The sequence below is a fragment of the Papaver somniferum genome, chromosome 11 (assembly GCF_003573695.1).
Source record: "Papaver somniferum cultivar HN1 chromosome 11, ASM357369v1, whole genome shotgun sequence".
NCBI classification, from domain to species: Eukaryota; Viridiplantae; Streptophyta; class Magnoliopsida; order Ranunculales; family Papaveraceae; genus Papaver; species Papaver somniferum.
This window is the reverse complement of record NC_039368.1, coordinates 132,402,351-132,424,118: the sequence shown is the minus strand read 5'-3', so window position 1 is coordinate 132,424,118 and position 21,768 is coordinate 132,402,351. Positions and strand designations below refer to the sequence as shown.

The 21,768-nt window shown below is 39.8% G+C and overlaps 1 long non-coding RNA gene across 1 annotated transcript; it reads left to right on the top strand.

Annotated features, from left to right (window-relative positions):
* Positions 1-2,844: 2,844 nt before the first annotated feature.
* On the top strand, positions 2,845-4,908 carry LOC113321082. Its single transcript, XR_003346466.1, has 3 exons — positions 2,845-4,201; positions 4,335-4,480; positions 4,555-4,908. It is a non-coding gene; the product is annotated as an uncharacterized LOC113321082 (long non-coding RNA).
* Positions 4,909-21,768: the final 16,860 nt, after the last annotated feature.

Below are 21,768 nucleotides of genomic sequence, written 5' to 3'. Positions count from 1 at the left end.
AACAAAATAAACCTTACTTATAAAAACTATTTCTCCATTTGTACCTGCCATTCTTTCCTTCAGGTAGATCTCGGATAATATAATAGTAGCTCAAGAAATTATACACTCTTTTAAAAATAAAAAAGACTAAAATAGGAGGTTTAGAGATAAAAATAGATATGTCTAAAGCTTTTGATAGAGTTAACTGGAGTTTTTTGTTAAGAACTCTAAAAACTTTTGGTTTTAATGATGAGGTTTTCCAACTTATAGAGCAATGCATTTCGAAAACCTCTATTTCATTTTTATTAAAAGGAACCCCAGGTCCTTCTTTCAAACCCTCTAGAGGGCTTAGACAAGAAGACCCTCTTTCTCCATATTTATTCATTATATGTATGGAAATATTTTCTAGACTGCTTTTATCTCAGGAGCAAAAGAAACTTCTACATGGGGTCAAAAGAACACCTAAAAATGAACCTATTTCACATCTCTTCTTTGATGATGATTGTTTGCTCTTTGTAAAAGATGATTTGATAGAATGCAGAAACCTATTGGATACAATAACAAATTTTAGTAAAGCCTCAGGTCAGATAGTTAATTTTGAAAAGTCTGGAGTTTTCTTTAGTAAGAAGATTGAACCTAAACATCAGAGAATGATGTATAAACTGCTGAAAATAAAGCACATAAACCTTAAGGACCCATACTTAGGAGCACCTGTTTTTATGGAAAAATCAAAGATAAAATCTTTTGCACCCATTCTAGAGAGAACGAAATCTAAATCTAAAGGTTGGAAAGGCTTAGTCCTTTCCCAACCAAGTAAGTCTGTTCTAAATAGAGCAATTTAATTTGTCTAGCATCCCTTCTTACCAAATGAGTTGTTTTCTTATGCCAAAACAGACACTAATAAAATAAATGCCATCCAAAGAGACTTTTGGTGGGGTAAGGATGCTGGTCATAAAAGTTTTTATCTAAAAGCTCCGCCAAATCTTTGCATACCACTACTCAAAGGAGGTTTAGGATTTAGGGATGCCCTCAAGTTTAATCTTTCAATGTTAACAAAAGTAGCATGAAGACTAGTTAAGGAACCCAAATTCCTTTGGGAAAAAACTATGGGATCAAAGTATTTTTAGAAATAAATTCCCTTTTATAACTAAACCTTCAAAAAAGGGCTCTTGGACCTGGAATTATATTAGACAAGGTTTAGAGCTTGTTAATCAGTATAATATTTGGGAAGTGGGAAATGGGAGGATATAAACATTTGGAATGACAAATGGATACCAAGTTTAGAAGATACTATAGAAAACCTCAACAAAAAAAATAGCAACAATAACTTAGTTTGAGTCTCAAATTTGATTGACATAGAAATCTGCAAGTGGAATATTCCATTACTTACTTCTTCTTTTCCAAATGACATTTCTCAAAAAATAAGTAGAATTTATCTGTTTAAAGATAATAACCAAACTCTTAGAAAGGATCAACTCAGATGGACATTAATAAAATCAGGTGAATTTACTGTCAAATCCATATATGATAAACTAAATGAACCAGCGCAAGACATAGTTAGTCTATCATTTCCAGAATCATTCTGGAAAGACTTATGGAAATTGAATATCTCTGGAGGAATTAAGATGTTTATTTGGAAATGTATGCAAAATGCACTACCAACTAATGCTATGGTTTTTGGAAAAGTTAAAGATGTAGTGCCTAATTGTACTATGTGTCAAGTAGAAGTATAAATAATTGAACATCTCTTATTTCATTGCCCTTATGCCAAGGAAGTTTGGGAATCAACACCCAACCCAGTGCACTTATCCTTAAATATATCAAGTAACTTTTTAGATCTTTATATCAGCTGGTTAACTAATCCTAGGACTGACATATCCGTTGAACTGCTATTAACTAAGATGTGGTTTATCTGGAAGGAAAGATGTGACAGGGTGTTTGAAAATAGATATAAAACAGCTGGAAACCTAGCTTTAGAAATTTAGAGACACTTAGATTTTTGGTCTACAAGGAAAAGGAAAAATCCTAAACCTAAGGGGATGCAAAAGAAGAAGAAAATGCAAACATGGAAGGAGCCTAACAAAGATACCCTGAAGATAAATGTAGATGCAGCTTGGATCTCTGATTATTACCATCTAGTTATTCCTTAATTTTAAGAAATGATGCAGGAAAGTGTGAAGGAGGAAGAGCAGGGAAATCCACAAATGCAGATCCACAAGAAGCAGAAGCTATAAGAGTTTACAGGCACCAATTTGGTCACAAGAAAAGCAGACACAAAGTTTCAGCATCCAAGGTGGCTGTGAAAGCATTTTCAACTACATGCATGGGCACTCTCCGAATATTTCCTGGCGTGGTAAAGCTTGTCTTGATGAAGCCAATAGAATAACTCAACCGTGCCACAATATTTTGGGTTTTTATTTTGTTTTTAAACTGGATAACCAAGTAGCAGATGCTTTGGCAAAACTTGTTAAGCCTTTAAATTCTGTTATTGAATGAGAGTCTTCTCCTCCCCTATGTCACGATTTGATATGGACTGACTCCAAATTGTTAGGGGCTGATACCATTTCATATAAGACAAAAAGGTATTAAGCTATCCTGACTGTTGGATCGGCTAGATGGTATCAACTCCCAGTAATTTCGGTATCAGCCCTTATCAATCGTAAAATCCAGCTTAAAACACATTTTAGTAGATAAATCTAATATTAGGAAATCTCAAACTCCGAGATTAGATGGCAAGGAAGGTCCTTGAACTCGGAATCTCACAACCAGGTGAGGTTAAAATGGTCTTTTACTTTTATTTTTTCTGCGATTACCAAATAAAAATGAAAATGAGTCCGGTAGAAAAACGAAAAGAGGCAAGAAGAAGATTAGTTTTCCATTTTGAAAGAAAAAATAAATGATAGTCAGAGAAAGATCCGACTAGAAGAGAGGAGATAATCAGGGAGAGACATCCGACGAGAAGAGACGGAATCGAACAAATCTCATTTGGGTAATTTGAAATCTGCCTAAAAATTTCATTTTTCCCCTAAAATTTTTTTTTGAAATGGCATTTAATCAGTGGTGTTCTCCGTTTAGAATTTTGAAATTGTTATGGTTTTGTGTAATCAAAATTTGAATCTGAGTTGTTGTGATTCGTTTCTCTGGCGTCGTGGATCAATTGATTTATGGGGTTATCTGAATGGTGGGTATGAGGGAATTGATGATGTTGATTGGGTTATATTCATTTATGAGGGGAAACAAGAGAATTCTGTTTTAAAGGTTTATAGTGAATGTGGAAGATGATGGGTTGGAGTTGTAGTTGGGAAAATGTCTCTGCTTGCTTGGTTGTATGGGAAAGTTGAAGAAATGGGTGCAATTTCTAGTAGGGATTGCTAATGTTTTTGTCAATTTTTATTTTTTACTTTTTATGAATGGTGGGAATGAAGAGGGGATGTCCCAACACTTTCTGGAATGTTGCAATTTAAAGTATGTCTCTTTGCGCTTCACAATTTTGTTAACATGCTCTTGAGAGAGGAAATATCTGCATTGAACATTATGAAATCCAACTTGGAAGGTGGAAGAAGACTTTGAACCGAAATGAGGTTAGCTCAATGACCTCTCTGAAACAATTTGAGGATGTTAAGACAAAAGCATCAGATGAAGGTCATGCCTTAAGGGAGGAGGATTTAGTGACACAAATAAATAATTTGCAGCTGCAGCTAGGCTCTTTGGGTACAAGAAAAAAGCAAACTGAGAAGAACAGTTGAGCATTAAAATAGGCCAAGCAGCACAGTCGTGGATAGAGAACTCTGGGACGCTACTGAAATCCAGCATGGAAGAACACATTCCTAACTCGAATAATTTGGTAGAGGAAATAGACGGGAAAGAAGAGAACCTTTGTGATCAGCTGAGAAAATTTTGAGGGTGAAGAGAATAAAGCACTGGTAGAAACCAATTCCATAAAAGAGCTGGCAAGAACAAAGTTTCAGAACCTTAGAGTTGACAGTGAACACGGAACGGCAGAGGCCAAGTCAGGGCAACCAAATCCAACTCCTTGGTGAAGAAGCCAGAGAAAAATTGCTTGTGCGCACCTTTCCAAGAACCCGTGGGGTTCTGATTTCTCCTTAGGTGCCACTCTCGTTAATGTGGTAGATACATATTCGTTGCTAGTACCTGCAGTACAAGCTGGTTGTGAGAAGCCTAGCTGGTTGTGGAAATTCTTCCTCGAAAGAGATTAAACCTGGTGAGGCTGAGGAACAACTTTCAGGTTCTAAAATGAATGCTTAATATTTATTTCGAAAAACATTTCTGGTATTTCTGAATTTCGCTGACTAAAATGAAACTATTTGTTTTGTCCTTTTTTGTTTTTTCTGCAGAGAAGGATGTCCCAACTAAACTTGGGAAAAGGAGTATGATGATAGATGAGAACTGACGGAAAACCTACAGTATCTCCAGTGAACCAGTAGTTCATATAGAACCACTTGTTACACCTTTCGAGGGCGACACATAACAACTAGATGATGTATGTAACTAAAACTGAATTTCCCCCATGCAGCTTTGCCGATTACTTATCCTGTTTCAATTGTTTTGAATCAGGATCATTCTTATTCAAGAAGCCTGGCTCTTTTTGCTGCAGCTCTTGGACCATTTGCCTGGGAAGTCACTTCTCTGAGAATGGAACAGGCACTTCCTACAGGGACGAACTTTGGTCATGGTGGGTTGGTGATAGATAGTTACCGCGATGAAATCAAGTCAAAAATGCTCCAGAGGAGCCAAAGAACTCCTTAGGTCAGTGTGTACTTATTTCCCTGTTAAAAAAAAAGTCTTTTTATGTAATTTAGAACATATAAGGGAGTTAATTATCTCAATTCTAGTTTTATACAAACATAGAGAGATGCTAGTTGTTTATTAACAATATAATAGCAAATAGAATATGGAATAGTTGTTTTATACTGATATGAATGCATTGAACTGTAACAAACATAGGACAGAACAGGATGAAATTACTGAGTGCATAGAAAAGTATGAAAACCAAGAAATAGTATAAAAAATGTAGAAGTAGGACTACGCAGATTCAAACAGAGAATACTTTTGCTAGAGAGGGATTCACATTTGTGTTCGTCTTGTTAATCTGAATGACTAGACTGGATACAGAAAACAGCTACCAGGGGGTGGATGTATGTATTTGAAAGCCTTAAAATCCTCTTCACAACGTAGCTCTTCTTGTAACTCTTTTATAAGTTGTTTCCCATGGCCATGGAGAAGTATGAAGACTTTACTTTCCTGGACAATCACATACATCGTCTCCAGGTCTCCAATTTGAGCTAATATGATACGGAAATTGGACCTAGAATAGCTAATTGATGGAGATAGTCCATGTAAATCGACTTTCCACTTGAAATTCCACATAGTGTGGCCAACACACATTTCATAAACTTGAAAAGCTACTTCAGACTTGGATACTCGAGTCAGCAACAAGTGCCCACAGCACTCGTCGAAGTAGTCTTGGTGATAATTGGGGTCTGTAGAATTAGGAGGAACCACTGACATAAGCTCCATCTTCTCAATATTTAAGTATATAACTGCACCGTCGTGCCACACCAGTTGAGCGAGTTATTCCAGTAAACGCCTGACTTGTTCAGGATGGCACGACTTGTTGGATCTTGTAGGTGATGCACAGGAGAAGCATTATTGTAACATAACCTCCAAGTTTCTTTCTTTGAATCATATGCTTCGATGCGGTAGGCACAATCCAAGTCATTATTCTTGTTGCACCATATTGAGAACAACTGAAATTTGGTACTGGAAACTAGTGGGTTAAACACTAAGCTTGTGGATAATTCAAGTTTATACTTGCTCTGTCTTGCATTTACATTATCACCCCTAGCTGCATTTACCTAAGGAGGAAAGTGTCGTGGCCATTCGCCAGGATTAAGAATATATAACTCTGCGCCATAGGCAGTAACATCTCGACATAGGAATAAACCATTAACTGCCTGTAACACTTCAAATTCAAACTTCTGAAAGTACTTGGGTTGTGGATACCTTGCTGAAAGGGGTATGCAACTTTTTGAAACGCTATTGTCACTCAAGACTAGCCCGTCAGCCTTGAAACATGCTGGTTTGAACTGTGACTCCTCTGTGATGGATTTGAATTGCTTGGAAACACATCGGCCTTCTATTATCTTCTTCAGCGGGAGACGCTCCAAAATATTCTTCAGAATGAGACCCTGGTGACCGATTTCAGCTGAACCAGATACTTTTTTCCTGACACCTAAAAAAACCAAAAAGGATTTGATTAAATTTTGAAGTTGTTTTCCGCGCTATTATCTAAAACCTAGTTTTGTACTTAAAAGAACCCGATAAACTGAAAATTGGAACATAATCAATTTTCAGATTAAGGAGCATTCAAAAACAGCGATTGTGATAATTTCAAATAATATCATCATTATCAAATTATGAATCTCGTTTAGACAAGAAACGAGAAAATTAGAAAAAGGAAGAAAGTAAAAAAATAAAATATTCTCGTTTACCTTCCATTGTATAGATTTGATATCGAAATTGGCTGCAACCCTAATATTCTTCGGAAGAAATCTCTGAACTAGTAACCAGAGGAGGAGATGAAGGACATCAAGAAAATTTATTTTTCTTTCTTACGGCGATGAGGAACAGAGTAGTGATCAAGAACAGATTTACTGATTATAACGGTTGTGAATATTTTCAGCGTAATTTTGTTGATGGGCCCTTCCGTTTAAATACGAAGCCGAAATACTTTCACGGCCCTTTCCTTTAGAGCAGAATTTTGGCTCTTTTTTTGCGACAATGTGTGTAGAGCAGAATGGAACCCGAATTCATAAATTCAAATGACCGTTTATTTAAAAAATAATATTCATAGTACAATTTCATAACATAATTCATCAATTAGACACTCGGCTTCAAACTCAGAAAAAACAAAAAAAAAAACAAATCCTAAATTTGCACCAATACAAGTCCTAGCTAATAAGTTCTAATTTTATTTAGATACAAGTGCAAATATGAATACCTTATTTATAATGTGCTATTGAATCAACTTTCTTCTCTGGAGCCGCTTTACGAATAAAAGATCGGCGTGTATATATCTCTGCTTCCTTTAAGCAAAGATAAACTAACTACCTGAAAAAGAAACAAGAAAAACCCATTAAGGAATTAAATCACAATGAAAATAAAATAGAGGGAGTTTTATTTGGAGTCACCTGAAACATAGCAAAAACAATTCACAGTGCACATGTCCAGTACATAATGTAGCAGCTCATATTTAACAATGCTATACTAACTTGCATTTCAAGAGAACCTCTTCTAAAATAGATACATACATATAACATTAGGTAAAAGCACATTTATAATTTCCATCAAGTCAATTTGTGTAACTGTAGTGAAAAAGCGGAGGTCTAACAACCACACCCAATATTTCATTTAGGCAATTTGTATGGATTAATTCCAATATAATTCCAAGAGAATCAACTAGACAGTCAGACTCAATCAAGGAAAATATATCCAAGAGTTATATCTCAATTTCTCAAATCAATCTGAAATCGAACAGATAGAAATTTGTGAGCCGGATTAATATGAGAAATAACTTGGATGGTACCAAAGACCAATATCCAAGCGTCAATCAATTTCAATCAACAACCAAAGGTTGGATTCACCAATTGATTGAATTACGCACAACCTGTGATATTTCAATTATATAGAAAATATAATGCGGAAAAGAAATAACACAAACACCGAAAGTTTTGTTAACGAGGAAACCGCAAATGCAGAAAAACCCTGGGACCTGGTCCATATTAGAACACCACATTGTATTAAGCCGCTACAGACTCTAGCCTACTACAAGTTAACTTCAAACTGGAATGTAGTTGATCCCTAACCAATCTCACACTGATTAAGGTACAATCGCGTTCCTTACGTCTTTGAATCCCAACAGGACTCTACGCACTTGATTCCCTTAGCTGATCTTACCCACAACTAAGAGTTGATACGACCCAAAGTCGAGAACTTGATAAACATATCTGTATCACACAAAAAAGTCTATTGAATAGATAAATCTGTCTCCTATAGAAATACCTACGAAGTTTTTGTTATGTCTTTTGATAAATCAAGTTGAACAAGAACCAATTGATACACCAGACTTGTATTCCCGAAGAACAACCTAGTAATATCAATCACCTCACAATAACTTAACCGTATGGTAGCGGGAAAAGATATTGTGGAATCACAAAGAATGAGACGAAGATATTTGTGATTACTTTATATATCTTACCTATCGGAGATTAAATTTCGAGAAAATCATAGAGAAGATAGTACTCAATACGATAGAACAAAGTAACATCAGAATACACAACTATAGAGAAAATAGTTGTGTCTGGCTTCATAATCCCAATGAAGTCTTTAAGTCGTTAACGTGTAATAGTGTTAGGAAAAACCTAGGTTAAAAGAGAATCGACTCTACTAGCAACTAGTATCACACAAGAGGTGTGGGGATTAGGTTTCCAAGTTGCTAGAGTTCTCCCTTATATAGTTGTTTGAGGGTGAAAACGATTTCTGCTAATTTTGGTAATTTCGGGTGTATGGGTGAGAAACGAGTTTAAATCCTAAACAATGTACTGCAATGGAGTACTTTAGATTCGAGAGATCAATCTGTACAAATCCGGCCTAAACCAAGAAAAGACTGTTCCAGACTTTCTTCGGTCACATAAGGAAGGAGAAGGGTTGGTTTTGGGGAGGGAAGAAAAGAGAGTGTTGAGACCAGAATAGTTGATTCTGGAAGAGTAGTTGTTTCACGACTAACAGATGGAAAGATGTCAAATATTTTTTGAGTGTTGTATACTCCTCACCTGAACTTGTTATTCGGTGGAAATAGGTAAGATCTATTTATACAAGTCGAAGTGAAACGTACTCTGGTCTCGTAAGGAATGGAAACAGATGAGTAAATGGGAGAAGGTGGTAACTGGTAACGCCTGAAATTGATGTTCCATAATGAAGGAAAGCGTTTCACCATTACTCCCTGTATTTACTAACCCCCTCATCTTATGACATTGTCCTATAAAGGGCGTAGTGTACCCGCACGCTGTAAACCTCCAAACCAATACCCAATGAGCATCCCCCAGTTTGTGACATGTGTTGATGTCTCGAGTGTTTTCGTGGAAAACACATAGCATGTTGCTGTTGTTGGCAAGTTGAGTTTGGGAGACTTGCCGTCTCGGTGGTGACCTTCGACGGTCGAAATTTTGCATCTTGAGAGGAAAGGTAGCCGTCGATTATTGCAACCCTACGTTTGGTAGCCAGTGGCATGACTTGAATATGGCATAGTTTAGGCGCGGCCAAAAGTTAAGGTTTTCGCATTGTTTGGGCACGACCAAAACTATGGCTTGGTGTCGGGACAAAAGTTTCCATGCGTTGGTTGGTACTCTTGGACGGCTAAGATACGCATCTTAGGTGGAAAGGTGGCCGTTTATCGTCGCAAGCCTTCGTTTTGGCAGCCGCAAAGGGAAGGCCGACATGGTATGGCGCGACAAGGTGGCTGACATGCCATTGGCACATGTGGCGTGGCCGGCATGCCTTGGCGCGGTTTAGGCGTGGCCAAAATTGGGGTTTTGGCGTTGGGCAAAGGTCACCATGCGTTGGTTGGTGACCTTGGACGGCTAAGATTTGCATCTAAGATGGAAGGGTGGTCGTTGATTGTTGCACGCCTTCGTTTTAGCAGCCGTGAAGGGAAGGCCTACATGGCATGGCTTAGGCTCGGCAAGGTGGCTGGCATGCCTTGGCGCGGTTTAGGCGTGGACAAAATTAGGGTTTTGGTGTTGGGCCAAAGGTTACCATGCGTTGGTTGGTGACCTTGGACGACTAAGATTTACATCTAAGATGGAAGGGTGGTCGTTGATTGTCGCACGCCTTCGTTTTAGCAGCCGTGAAGGGAAGGCCGACATGACATGGCTTAGGCGCGGCAAGGTGACTTGCGCGGCATGCCATTGGCACATGTGGCATGGTCGGCATGCCTTGGCGCGGTTTAGGCGCGACCAAACTAGCGTTTTGGGCTAAAGGTTACCATGTGTTGGTTGGTGACCTTGGACGTCTAATATTTTCATCTAAGATGGAAGGGTGGTCGTTGATTGTCGCACGCCTTCGTTTTAGCAGCCGTGAAAGGAAGGCCAACATGACACGGCTTAGGCGCGGCAAGGTTGCTGGCATGCCATTGGCACATGTGGCGTGGCCGGCATGCCTTGGCGCGGTTTAGGCGTGGCCAAAGTTAGGGTTTTGGCATTGGGACAAAGGTTACCATGCGTTGGTTGGTGACCTTGGACGACTAAGATTTGCATCTAATATGGAAGGGTGGTCGTTGATTGTCGCACGCCTTCATTTTAGAAGCCGTGAAGGGAAGGCCGGCATGGCATGGCTTAGGCGCGGCAAGGTGGCTGGCATTCTATTGGCACATGTGGCGTGGACGACATGCCTTGGCGCGGTTTAGGAGTGGCCAAAATTAGGGTTTTGGCGTTGGGCCAAAGGTTACCATGCGTTGGTTGGTGACCTTGGACGGTTAAGATTTACATTTAAGATGGAAGGGTGGCCGTTGATTGTCGCACGCCTTCGTTTTAGCAGCCGTGAAGGGAAGGCCGGCATGGCATGGCTTAGGTGCGGCAAGGTGGTGATGTGATTTTAAATTGATGTTGTAAAGTGGTAGTAAAAGTTCGTTCAAAGATTTGTAAAGATCGATTTTAGACTTAATAAAAGAAAATATATTCAAGGATTGTCACAAATATCGAGAAGTACTGAGACTCAGGATTCCACCAAACTCATAACATAAGGTTCAAACATTAATTTTTTTTAACAATTATAGCTCAATAGATAAAGACATGGACTCTTATTTTTGCCAAGGAAGATTCTCAAAATATTAGTTGTAATTCCTAAGCATGGGACATCAAAACATCTAAGCAAGCATGACCCATCAGATGAGATGACAACTAATTAATAAAAATCATAAATCAATTTTAATTAGTGCAAAATTCATATAAGAATTAAATATAATTACCCATGTATGATTTTAAGCTTCCTCCGTCATCCCAGCATTGGGTTTAGCTCTTCGTGGTGAAAACAAGCTCCAAAGATATAAACATGGCTCAAAAGGTGTTTTATTGAAGAAAAATAGTATTACAACGAATCTGTAACAGATATAACTGTTACAGAGTCAACTATTACAGAAATTGTTGAAAACTGAAGATAATTGTTATTAATGGACTGTTACAGGATTCTGAATTTAAGACCCTAAGAAACGACTGTCCTTTACAGCCTTATGTTCTTCAGCTTAGTCTTCTTCCTCCTGCTGCTGCAATATCTCCTACAGCCTGATTCTTAGCTCTGCAGCGTACCCCCAACTCTCGACACCCTCCTGGAACTCATACAACTCATATGTATATTCACAAAAGAAGATATTTCGAGAAATATTTCAATTATCTTCCCGTATTCTTCTCTGCAAGTCACGACCTCTTCTCCCTTCCTTTTTCATCTTTACGCGGCTTTTGTTTTGTTGAAACTTCCTAAAGTAGATAAGAGTCGAAACGTAAGGTAATATTTTTTCTCCAGCTTCCCACGTAACTGCCAAGTTTAAGCCACGATATCCTGGGAAACTTTCATCCCCTGTTTTGTCGAGAACTAACTATCCAGCCCATTCTAGTCGATAAAAACTGATTTACCAACCCTGTTTAATTCATACGAGTCCAGCCCAACACAATCCTGCCATTGAATCTCCTTAGAACTCGTCAAAAATCGGTACCTAAATTCTGCCGGTGAGTGAACTTGTTTTCCCGCCAAAAAGCATATTTTGAATTCTTGAAGATGACTGCCCCTTATCCATTCCCGGGGTGCGAATAGCAAGTGGCTGCCCCTTAGTAATTGAGGTGCCCCTTATCCAAATGAGGGGTCCTTTTAGTGATTTTCTCCCACGAGCGCAAAAACCACTTTTCGAGCCAATTTCGCCGCAAAAGCTTATTTCTCCAAAAACACCTACAAAGACATAAAAAGCCATAATAAATACAAAATCGAGCACTAACAATATATACAACTGAGATTATATCAGACACAAAAATATGTCTATCAAATACCCCGAACTTATTATTTGCTAGTCCTCGAGCAATTCAAATCTAGAAAATAAAATCCTAACTCACTGTCGCAGGCATCGTCGGTTGCATTTAGCGTATGCAACAAGCCTTTAAACCCCTAGGTGGCCCTAGTGGTCGAGTTATAGTCTCGGGAGGGCTTACAAGAGATATACCCACAAAACCTTTACTCCAGACCCTAAATATCTACGCAGAACCTTGGAAGGCACTAAAGAATCTCATTGGTTGGCATACTTATTAACTATAAGAGGAAGTACCCTGATGCGAAATTCCAATTGTTGTACACGAGTTTGCACTCAAGCATACTAAAATTCATATATAAGTGACATAGCTCTACTCAGATAGTCGCACTATGGACATCAATATCTGGAGTCAAAAATAATCACAAGGATAGATCAAGAAGATGGATATAGAAAAAAAAACATAGATGGTTTTGATTTTTACTAAGTGAACGGCGTTTCCCATATCTGTCTGAAGGCCTCCGCCAAAATGAACCTATCCTAATGGATTGAGGTACTAGTATGACTAATATCAACACACTAGCATTGGTAACAACTTAAATCGTGAGCCCCACCAAATCACTTAGAAACATATTTAAAAAATAAAAATAAAAACAGAAGTGAAAAAGACTCAACGAGATATGGCGAAACTACCATGTTATTTCTAACACCTGAGCTCTGTGCTCTTATGAATAGACTCTTTAGATGTTTCCATCTAATCAGATTGGTTCCTCAACTCCTACAACCAAGATGCTTCCATCCACTTATATTGGTTAGTGCCATCCTTAATAGGCATAAATTTCTAGGCTCTGGAGTTTATTTATTGCAACTAAAAAGTTTCTCCCATACCCCCAAACTTAAATCTAACATTGTCCTCAATGTTCTAAAGATAAAATTAAAAGCATGAACAAGGAGAAACTGTTACCATTTTAAGCAAAAGAGATAAGGAAAGATATTACCGTGTTTCATGAGATTGGGTTACCTCCCAATAAGTGCTAAGTTTAACGTCTTCAGCCAGACATAAGAAAGGATTAATCACCTCGTATCATAAAGTAATAGCCGAAATATCTGTGGGTCATCAAAACCAAATAGAGCTATCACAAGTAAAAGGAATCTGCAACATGCCAAGAAAATTGACAAATAAAGCGCACCCTTGTCTAGTTTCCTGTTTAAGACAACTACATCTAGCTGTGGTTCAGGTTCAGGCTCTATGAAAGGGTCTAGATAAAATCTTTTCATGCACTGGAATTCCTCAAATCTAAGGTCCGGTTCAGGTATTAGAGTCTGGAAAAACTCAATTAAAAACTTAGAAGCACATAATAATAACCTGAATAATTGTGGATCCTTAAAGTCAATCAGTTTTGACTCACACATCTGACCACAATTAGAGTGGTGGTCTTCCTTAAACAAATGTGTCGACCCTAATCTCCTAAAGTAATTAGGTTTAGTCTCAAAACTTAATAATTGACACATATGAAACTTATACGTTCCCACAATTGGTCGAAAAATATTTTGTGGGAAAACAAAGTCAATCTGGATATCATAGCCTGGGTATACCACATCAACCAGAGGATGGGTTTCTAACAACTGAACTTCCTTATGGACATCACTAGGTTCATGGAAACGTGTATGAAGATAATCATGTAAAATGGTTCAGTCACATAAGTCAAGTCCCAAGTGAGGGACCTTTCTAATAGTTAAAGCACATGGATAATGATAATCACCCCCAAACTTAGAGTTTTTAGTGTCTCTAGAAAGACTAGTCACAACTTCCCTAATTTCAAGGTCATCTGATTCCTGAAAATGGTCAATTGATTCTTCTAAGTCAGGTTCATCCTCACTCATCTCTACGAGTTCACTTTCTTTGTCTAAGACTAATGTTTCTAAATCGCTAGACTCTAAAACAATATTCTTAGAAAAAACTCGTTCCTCTAAACCATTATTAGCTTCAGAATCAAAAGGAAATACTACATCGTCTAAAATGGGAGTATCTCTAGTCAAATCCTCGTCCTTTTGAATAGGTGAATAATTATTAAAATTATTTGGATTTGAAATAGAAACATTATCATTATTAAGCTCAATTGGAGTAATAAATTCCTGATCACTATGCCTACTTATTTCAAATTCTTCATCAACACTATCCTCATCATAATCATCATTATAATAACATGAAAATGGTTGAACCTCATCTAAACAAGTAGTGTTACTAATTTTATCCTCGTCATCTTGATTATGTGAATAACTATCTTCATTTTCAAAGGTACTATTGGAAACACTATATTGGAAATTAAGAGCACTTATTTTCTGGGCCTCTAACAAAATATTTTGAGTCGACTTACATGAATTCCTGATTGAATCTATGAAAGAAAGTTCACTCGTTGCATTGCTTTCGTCCATAACTAAGTTATTCATTTTTGCTAACTTACGTGTCGACTCATCTAACTTACGTGTTGACTCTAGTAGAGAGGAATTTTGCTCGTATGATCGGTTGGCGTGTGAATAGTAATTGGGCTCACCATGGTATGGACCATAACCTTCAAAAGGATGATATTCCCAACCATTATTCACACTATGGTCAAAGTAGTAACGTCCATTTTGAAACTCAGTTTGATATTTGTTGTATTGGCTATTGTAATACCAGTTCGACATTCTATTGCAGGGGTGTGAGTTGTCACACAAAATAAAACCCACTGACAGGGGATTCGTGGGTGGATAGAGTCTTACCTCCCGTACCAGACGGGCGATGAACCGTTGAAGTCGACTCAGGCCACCGACTCCGATGTCAGTGCACGAACCCGTGGGGCCGAGACAGTATCGTAACTGTCGTCTTTCCCTGCAAACAGTTGATATTTAATTTTGACCCTTCCTTAGGGTTTAAAAATAATGTCCAAAAATGTCCAAAAAGGAAAAGAAAAATTACAAAAATAACACCCTATTTACAGTTTCTAAAACTAAAACAAAATAACTATATACAAAATCTTCTTCTTCACACCTTTCGGATTCCTCTTTTCTTTCCTTCTTTGGCGATGCTTTCCTTTTATAACACTTTTTCTTCCCTTGTAGCTTCGCTCCAAATCTGAAAAGAACCGAAAAATACCAAAACGCGTAAAAAAGAACAAAAAATAATAAAAATAAAAAGAAACCTAAAACAAATCTAAATACAAGTCCGCGTCGGCGGCGCCAAAAATTGATGTGATTTTAAATTGATGTTGTAAAGTGGTAGTAAAAGTTCGTTCAAAGACTTGTAAAGATCGATTTTAGACTTAATAAAATAAAATATATTCAAGGATTGTCTCAAATATCGAGAAGTACTAAGACTCAGGATTCCACCAAACTCATAACATAAGGTTCAAACAGTAATTTTTTTAACAATTATAGCTCAATAGATAAAGACATGGACTCTTATTTTTGCCAAGGCAGATTCTCAAAATATTAGTTGTAATTCCTAAGCATGGGACATCAAAACATCTAAGCAAGCATGAACCATCAGATGAGATGACAACTAATTAATAAAAATCATAAATCAATTTTAATTAGTGCAAAAGTCATATAAGAATTAAATATAATTACCCATGTATGATTTTAGGATTCCTCCGTAATCCCATCGTTGGGGTTTAGCTCTTCATGGTGAAAACACGCTCCAAAGATATAAACATGGCTCAAAAGGTGTTTTATTGAAGAAAAATAGTATTACAACGAATCTGTAACAGATATAATTGTTACAGAGTCAACTTTTACAGAAATTGTTGCAAACTGAAGATAATTGTTATTAATGGACTGTTACAGGATTCTGAATTTAAGACCCTAAGAAACGACTGTCCTTTACAGCCTTATGTTCTTCAGCTTAGTCTTCTTCCTGTTGCTGCTGCAATATCTCCTAAAGCCTGATTCTTAGCTCTGCAGCGTACCCCCAACTCTCGACACCCTCCTGGAACTCATACAACTCATATATATATCCACAAAAGAAGATATTTCTAGAAATATTTCAATTATCTTCCCGTATTCTTCTCGGCAAGTCACGACTTCTTCTCCCTTCCTTTTTTATCCTTACGCGGCTTCTTTTTTGTTGAAACTTTCATCCACTGTTTTGTCGAGAACTAACTATCCATCCCATTTTAGTCGATAAAAACTGATTTACCAGCCCTGTTTAGTTCATACGAGTCCAGCCCAACACAATCCTGCCATTGAATGTCCTTAGAACTCGTCAAAAATCGGAACCTAAATTCTGCCGGTGAGTGAACTTGTTTTCCCGCCAAAAAGCATATTTTGAATTCTTGAAGATGACTGCCCCTTATCCATTCCCGGAGTGCGAGTAGCAAGTTGCCGCCCCTTATCCAAATGAGGGGTCCTTTTAGTGATTTTCTCCCGCGAGCGCAAAAACCACTTTTTGAGCCAGTTTCGCCGCATAATTTTATTTCTCCAAAAACACCTACAAAGACATAAAAAGCCATAATAAATACAAAATCGAGCACTAACAATATATACAACTGAGATTATATCATACACAAAAATGTGTCTATCAGGTAGCTTGCGCGGCATGTCATTGGCACATGTGGCATGGTCGGCATGCTTTGGCGCGGTTTAGGCGCAACCAAACTAGGGTTTTGGGCCAAAGGTTACCATGCGTTGTTTGGTGACCTTGGACGGATAAGATTTTCATCTAAGATAGAAGGGTGGCCGTTGATTGTCGCACACCTTCGTTTTAGCAGCCGTGAAGGGAAGGCCGACATGACACGGCTTAGGCGCGGCAAGGTTGCTGGCATGCCATTGGTACATGTGGCGTGGCTGCCTTGGCGCGGTTTAGGCGTGGCCAAAATTAGGGTTTTGGCATTGGGCCAAAGGTTACCATGCGTTGGTTGGTGACCTTGGACGGCTAAGATTGCATCTAAGATGGAAGGGTGGCCGTTGATTGTCGCACGCTTTCGTTTTAGCAGCCGTGAAGGGAAGGCCTACATGGCATGGCTTAGGCGCGGTAAGGTGGATGGCGCGGCATGCCATTGGCACATGTGGTATGGTCGGCATGGTTTGCATGGCATGCCATTCGCACAGTGGTGCGGCTGGCGTGGTTGGCATGCCTTGGCGCGGAGACGTGGCTGGCATGGTTTGCCGTTGGCACAGTGGTGCGGATGGCATGGTTTGCATGGCTTGGCGCGGTAGAATGAGAATTAGGGTTTGACATAGATGATGTCAATCAATGTTAAGGGTTCAGCCGTGGAACATGACCCATATAAAAAAAAGGTACCTCGGTAATTCTTATGTATGCATGATGATTGATTCAATAAATGTGCTAATGGTCATAATGACGTCATGCCAGATGTACAGTTTTACGATTTTAACCCTAAGCTAAAAACCACCATCAACATTAAGTCTCCTGCTTAGCTCGGAAATGAGCATTGTTGCGAGGTAAACATAAGATGGTGACAGGCAAGGACAAAAATCGAAACGACAAGTCGTGAAAAGATGGTTAGGAAGGTCCGACTAACCTTTTTCGAGAGGTAAGGATAGTTCATGATCCTCGTGTTTAGAGGCCTTGCATGGATTCTATTTGTGGTTTAGACCGTGAAGTGGTGAGATGGAGATTGTCAGCTTAGTCTGGCCATGCATCACCTTGTCTGGGTTAGGGAACATCGAGACGCTGGCTTGGCGAGTTGTTGGTGTTGCTGCGGTTTGGAAGGGGGCCGCAGGCATTGCGCTGGCTTGGACTCGGTACTGCATGAGTGTGGGAGTGGTCTTGGTCGATGGATTGGCGTGGCAAGGCATGGCGCGACACAGTGGTGCAAGGAATGACGCGGTTTTACGAGACAATCATGGCGTGGACGGCTTGGCACAGTGGTGGATCGTCTTCGCGGCACGGTTGCCTCTTTTCCTTACTTGACTCAAATAAGAAGTCCTTTCCTTATTCAAAAGTCCGAAAGTGTTATGCCCGTGGAAAGGCGGCGTTATTCCTTCTCCTCATGCCACCTTGTCGGTTTGTTTTATTTTTATTATTTAAGTCTCGGTGCTGGCGGCAAAGAAGTAACAACGCGGGAAAGCGTGTTTTAAACATGTACTTCCACGTTTTCTCATCAAACCCTAATTTATCTCAGGTGTCCAGGAATTTCCTTATATTTGCTAGTAAAAAACGGTTTCATTAGAATCTGATGTTACGCCTCAATCCGCGGCTAGTAGAAGGCTTTCCTTTTTGGGACCCCAACGCTCTGGTGGATATAAGAGATGATCTTGAATCCTTAATTCACACAGTTTGTCCTGAAATCGTGTCTATCGTCTATCCTTTTTCTGGTTTTGTAGCGCATAATGGGATCTTCCAGTGACAGACGTGCCTCCAACTCTTTGGGGAGAAACTTTGGAATTGTCAAAAACCAGTCTTATTATCATGGGGAGGTATTGAATAGAATTAAATCTCTATTCCGTGAAGCTGGCAAAATTATTCGGGACATACCTTTGGAGGAAGAACGGGAAGGCGGCGAAGCATCCCAGTGCGTTGAGAGGTTTTGGTGCAACAAAACCTCTTCACGACCCACTATTAGGGCGGGACAGTTTGCTTCTCAGTTAAAACGGCGGAAGACCGAGTTTGTGAAATTTTTAAGAGAAAATCAACGTAGCTCCCCTGTCCAGGAAGGTATCATAACCCTTGGTTTTGATGTAAATGAATCGGGAAATTCTCCTCGAAGGGTCGCTGAGAAGACTTCTGAGGAAGATGATGATGTTGCGGTTGATGAAACTGAAACAACTTTCGGAGTAGACGACGAAACTGTTGTCGGTGACATTGGGGAAGCCGTGGTGGCATATGATGGGTCGATTGTTGAGAAGGATGTCGGTAAAGAGGCGGATGTTGTTGTTGTAGAGACGACTTCCAGGTGGGATGTTGAGGATGCTATTGCTGATGTGGCTTCCGGATGAAATCTTTGCTGCCCGAAAGATTGTTGGGGAAAGTGTTTGAAAGGGCTCTGACCGAGGCGTTGGCAATTCAAGCATTAGCTTCCAATGACTAGCTTCTCCTTTTTCATTGTTTCTATTCGTGGCTTAGTTGTCCTGATACTTTGCAAACTTATTTTTTTTACCTTCCTTGTATTCGTAGCGAAGTTACGGTTTCTCCAATTAGCATCCACTTGCGGTTTCTATCTTTTGAATAAAAACTTCTCATTTTGAAAGACCCAAGCCTCATATTAGAACGGGTTGGTGTTTCTAGTTGTGATCTGATAGTTAATGGTTTCTCAATGATTTGAGATTTACGTGGTATATGTTTTTTTTTTCTTCTGAGATTCGGAAAGCTTATTCAGAAAGAAAGGCATGCTTTTAAATAAAAAAACGAAACCCTAATGAAGAATGCAAGCGGTGCATTCATCTCGGGGGGGATACAAATATCAAGTGGAAGGAGAAATTGCTGAAGAAACACTAAAGGGAGAGTGCTGGAAGAGAAAGTAGTATAGCGTTTTAGGGATTGAAAGGCTTGAGCCATCGCGAGTGAACTATCACACCTCCCAGCTTGTCTGTATTGATGAGTTTGCAGTAACCCCCAGAAGAACGTTTGCCACCATATACGGATCGTCTTCTTTTTCCTTGGGTGAATCGGTCCGAACAGCTATCTTCACCGTCATCTTCCCGACTTGAAACGAGTTCGCTTTGACCACCATATCTCCGATTTGAAACGAGTTCGGGTGTTGTGTAACCGCTTGAATCTTGGTATCCTCGGTTTCGATTGCAGCTTCCAAATTCTTTGCAAAGCGTTTGAATGGCCCAGCGCCCCACTCACATCTCTTGACAGTGCCCGCGCCGGTAATCGCGTTGATTCCCCATGACGGAATATTAGAAGAAATGACTGGTTGTACAGAAGATCGTTCGGCCAAACTTACTTGTGTTTGGAATCTATGAGTTAGCGCCAACAGGTCTTCTCCAGGTGACCGAGTTTCATCGGTAACTCGTCGATACGGCAGCAGGCGGGACGGTTTGTTGGAGATTTATTCGGGCGTTGACATCGGTAGAGGGGATGTTCCCAATTTCGCCTTGTTGGTGAGTACCCACAAGTGCCTCAAAATCATGTCGTAACCTAGTTCTTTGACAATGTGGAATTTTCTATGTGTTATAACGTCTCCCATCCTGATCTCGAGGTTAATGTAGCCGTACACGTTCAAGGCTTCCCTTTCTGGGATCTCAATCACGGATGGGCAATGGGTAGCCTCTTATTTCGTAAATTCCGCAGCTTTCAGAGTCTTGAAGGTAACAATGTTGAAGTCAGAGGCCGCGTTGATTAGCGTGTTGTCGAATTCAATACCTCTTAAATAGGACGTGGTCAGCAGTCCCCAGTTGTCCTTTTCGATTCTGCTTCTTGAGAGAGCTTGGGCTCTTGGCGTGGCTTCCGTAGTGGAAAAAAGTCGTTCGCCCGACATGATACGATTGAGAGACGTGAAGATATCTTGGCGCTGCACCTTGGAAAGGTAGAGAATTTCGCATACGTGCTGCATCATGGATCGTACAGTCTCGTGCACGGAGTCCCCAGAGACTCCACAATTCCTCACCGGCAGTGGGTCTCGATGTACTCCCTCGTTTCCTAGCTGAAGTTCCCCTGCTTCTATCTTTTATTTGAAGATATGTTTTACTCAGTTGCAATCACTGGTTGGGTGATGAACAAATCTGTGGTAGTGGCAGTATTTGGGGTTTGCCATCTCGGCCTCAGTCGGTGGTCGTCTGGAGGATGGTAGTCTGATAACATCATCTTGAATCCATGCTTCTAAGAGATTGATCACCTCCTCAATGGAAAACTGGAAATCCAGGGAATTTCCTTCATCTTCGTGATGACGCATGGAGCTTTAGCGGAGGCCTTCCGTGGCGGAGTTGCTCGTCGTGCTGGTGCTTCGCATTTAGGCTGCTGGTCTGCAGCTGGGGCCTTCTTTTTTCCTCCCTCGTTTACTATGCTCACATAGGAGGGACCAGCGTTGTACTGCTTGTTGTTGAAACGTATATTCCAGCGATTTTGGCGCACGTCTTAGGCTCTGGTTGGTATAGCTCTTTCTAATAATGATGGTGCTGTTGTTGCTGATCGCCTTGCAGCTTCATGGAGCTCAGAGAATGTCAGGAAACGCAGGTTCTATAGCAAGGCGCGGTAAATGGGAGCCATACCGTTGATGCATGAATTCACTAGTTGTTGATCGGTCACGTTTGGGTCATGATAGTCTAGTGCTTGAACCCTGAATCTCTTGACAAAATCATTTGGATGTTCATTGTGCCGTTGGTACATCCTTCCTAGGTCCGAGAAGGTAACTTGTTCAGACACAAAGAAGTAATTATTATATTATGCGGTAACCATGCCACCCCAGTTGGGGATGCTGTTTGGCGCGATGCTGTTGTAGCATGTGTATGCTCTTTCGGTAAGCGATTTCGAAAACTCCCTCAAACGAAGAACGTGATTATATTCATGTTCGCCTAGGGACTCCAAGAATCGAGATACATGCTCACGTGCATTTTCGGTGCCATTGTATAGGGTGAATTGAGGAGAGGAGTATCCTCTTGGAAAAGGAATTCTTTGTATTTCAGGTGGGTAACGAGGTTGATGCTGATGCATGTCTATTTCATCATTCTTGATTCGATTACAGAGAAGTTGCTACAGATCCTCTCGTGTGATAAAATTGGGTGGCTGACTTCTTTCCAATGGGGTTCTGGCACGA